This window comes from Habropoda laboriosa, unplaced genomic scaffold (genome assembly GCF_001263275.1).
Source record: "Habropoda laboriosa isolate 0110345459 unplaced genomic scaffold, ASM126327v1 scaffold46, whole genome shotgun sequence".
NCBI classification, from domain to species: Eukaryota; Metazoa; Arthropoda; class Insecta; order Hymenoptera; family Apidae; genus Habropoda; species Habropoda laboriosa.
Window position 1 is genome coordinate 349,257 of NW_017100145.1, and position 3,293 is coordinate 352,549.

The window sequence follows — 3,293 nt, forward strand, 5'->3', positions numbered from 1 at the left end:
AAAAAGATAAAGTTATATTTATCTATATTAAATTTAGTATAACTATTTTAATCTCTTCTTCGTACTATAATCGATAAGTGACATAAAAATTACCATAAACAAAATACAATTTGTTTTTTTTTTCTTTGATCTAGTGCTTTGAGTATCGCAAAATTATAGGAAAACGCATAATTTTTTTTTATAATAAACAAGAACGTATTTTCGACATAAAGAAAAAAAAAAGTGTATTCCGATACACGGGAAAATGTGACAAAAATTCATAAATAGTAGCTTCAATAACATTATAAGCTACTGTAGATTTTATTTCTCCTTCGAGTCTCTTTTTCAAATTCAAATATAAATTGAGGTAGATACCACATGACGAGCATCGTCCACGAATGGCGCGGATCTAAATATGCTGAACGGTTAATATACTATGAGAGCGTAATGCAACTGCTACGAAGAACAGAGTCGAGCCCCATACGCGAGTGCCGACGTAAAGACCATCGCAAAAACATCGGTCTCGGTACACCACTGAGCACACCAAGAAGTGCGCCGTTGCGCAACTCCGTCATAACTCCCGCCCATCCTCTTTCACGCGTCTAATTCAAATAGATGATTTTCGAATACTATCTTTTCTCCATTGTATTCAATCGATCGAATTATTGCATTTGAGAATATCGACGCGACAAAATGTTCTTTGCTCTTTCGAATGAAAAATTAGATAGGAAAATTAATATCGCTTCTTTCTGTTTAGTTTGAACCGCGAGACAAAATCTTCTCAACGGGAAGATGAACTTTTACAAGCAATTAAAAATATTCTTGCATATCATCAAAGCGAACTATTCTTATTTAGGAACATTTGAATACAGAGAAATGCACCTAGTTTTTCTCAGTCTTTTAACATGATAAAAACTACATTATTCAAACGAATATATAAACGCGAATTTCGTAATAAATTCGAGAATATGGTATTTTTAATAGATAACAATTTTTTTTTTTTGCATCAGAGACAGACAAGAACAGTGTAGACGTTCGTGTTTTGTTATCCCTGCCTTCTCTTCTTTATATTATTCTCTCGTTCCAGTAACGTTCTTTTCACCCGACTGTTTATCCGCGATTACTGGCAAGGAAGAAGACTTCTTCGCCATGTCGACGTCGTCATTGTAAATAGACGATTGTCTGTCGTAAGAAGAGGCCCGCTGATCCTAAGGGCGGCTTGCTCGAAGACGTCGAGTCGATACGCAGCGTCGTATTTCATGCATTTTTCGGAAGTGCTTTCGTTCCACGAAATTCTGCACTCTTTTCTTTTAAATGAACTTCCTTCGAACGTCGTGCCACATTTTTCTCGCTTTATTCATCTACTCGTCCATACATACTAGTTACTTTCTCACTTTGTTTCACTCTTTCATCTTGTCTCTCACTCTCTCTCCCTCTCTCTCTCTCTCTCACGTTCACGCTTTCTCTCTCACTCTCTCTCTCTCTCTTTCTCTCGCCCTCCCTCTCCCTCTCTCTCATTCTTTCTCGCTTTCATAAGACGTTCACGCTTTCTCTCTCACTCTCTCTCTCTCTTTCTCTCGCCCTCCCTCTCCCTCTCTCTCATTCTTTCTCGCTTTCATAAGGATATCTTGGGACTATGCGCCCGATGCAAATTTCAATTCTCTCTGATGAACGCACGAACGTATTCGAATGATTCTGCGAATCCACTGTGAACTAAACAATGATACAAAATTGAAAAATAACATATCGCTCACAAGAATTTTTTCCCTTGTGCAGCGACGCTCGGAATGGTGTCACTATGTTAAGTGTCGCATTGTTAAATTTTGGTATAATTATTTGATGCTATAAGTGCAATAAGACTACTTTTTAAATGTTTCTACAGATAAGGTTAAGTTTCTACATTATAATTTCATACAAACGAATCAAAGTCTGCAATCAACAATAATGCTATTTGTTTAATTGCAAGATAGTGTAATCTAAATATGTTACAATTTGGTCTCAAACATTACAATTTCACTATTATTGCATAAAAATTGATCAAATTTTTTTTTCAATTTTCGACACCATTTCGGGAGTCCTGACTTAATTTGCACCTTTAATTTGTGCGATTAGTCACCGAGAGGATGGAAATCTGGATGGGCTCACGGTATGAGTGTTTGCTTTATCAAGCATTCAGTGAGCAAGATATATAGCAGAAACCCAAGAGTTAAATATTTCCAGATTTCTGATCAATTTATTTAAATGCTTAATAGGGTGTACATGTACAAGGGAAGAAGTATGGACAGACAAGAGTTGGTTTGTTTCCTTACCTAGGTAGATTAGTAATATCCGTGGTGACTTCTATCGGTGTATCGTTCGTCGGAGAACGGTAAAACACACACCCCGAAAATTATATCGATATAAAACACACGTTTCTTTCCTTTAACCGAATAATTTTTAAAAGAAACTGCACGATTACTTTCGATGTATCGCTCTATTCAAAAAAAAGTACTCGACTCTATTTTACCGTACGGCACTAGCTTTCAGACATTTCATACGTACGATTTAATTAATACTTTATCGAAGATTACCTGCTGAATCTTCTTAATATAGGAAATAAATCGATGCTGAAAGAGATGATCCTAATGTCTTCGTTCTTCTAACGTGATGTTAATTATCGAGGCAAGCACGGGAGTTCCGCTCGATCCACTTCCACGTGGGTCGATTGATACGGGTTTTCTTTTACCTTCTATAATACTCTAATAACTTTTAGGAAAGTAGTATAGGGTTCTAATCGTATACTATAAACTAAAATAATATGGCTGAAAGAAACTGCGAGTTAATGAAATAAATAAGAAATCTATGCAAATGTTGTCAAATCACGTAAAACATTAATGTTCGCGTAATATATAAAGTATATAAGTATATAGTTTGCTCGTGTTTCTCCTGGAGCCAACCACCTGCAAACTCAATATTAAGAAGTTAGTAATAGCATTTACAGTGAAAGAAACTAATGTTCAAAAACCAGTTATTTCAAGTTAATCAAGTTAGTAATATTCCTGCTTTCCTAACTTTTATAATATTCATACTTCTTTATAATAAATACTTGTAAAAGTAATGCTACAATTTTATCTAGAATGTTACTGATATACCACACATAAGAAAAATGCAGTAAAATATTTGATATCATTTCTTATACCTTTTTCATATTTTATAAAATAATAGTGTGTTGGAAAGCAAAAAAGGTGCTACAACATATATATTTATAAATTTGTTTAATATGAATCTTATATGATTAAATATAATTTAAATAAATTTAATCTACTCCTGTTGAA

General features: G+C 34.4%; 1 protein-coding gene across 1 annotated transcript in view; it reads right to left on the minus strand.

Annotated features, from left to right (window-relative positions):
• Positions 1 to 3,293, minus strand: part of LOC108574358 (serine/threonine-protein phosphatase 1 regulatory subunit 10) — a 13,124-nt gene that overhangs the window by 6,419 nt on the left and 3,412 nt on the right. The gene's annotated exons all lie outside the window — the stretch shown is intronic.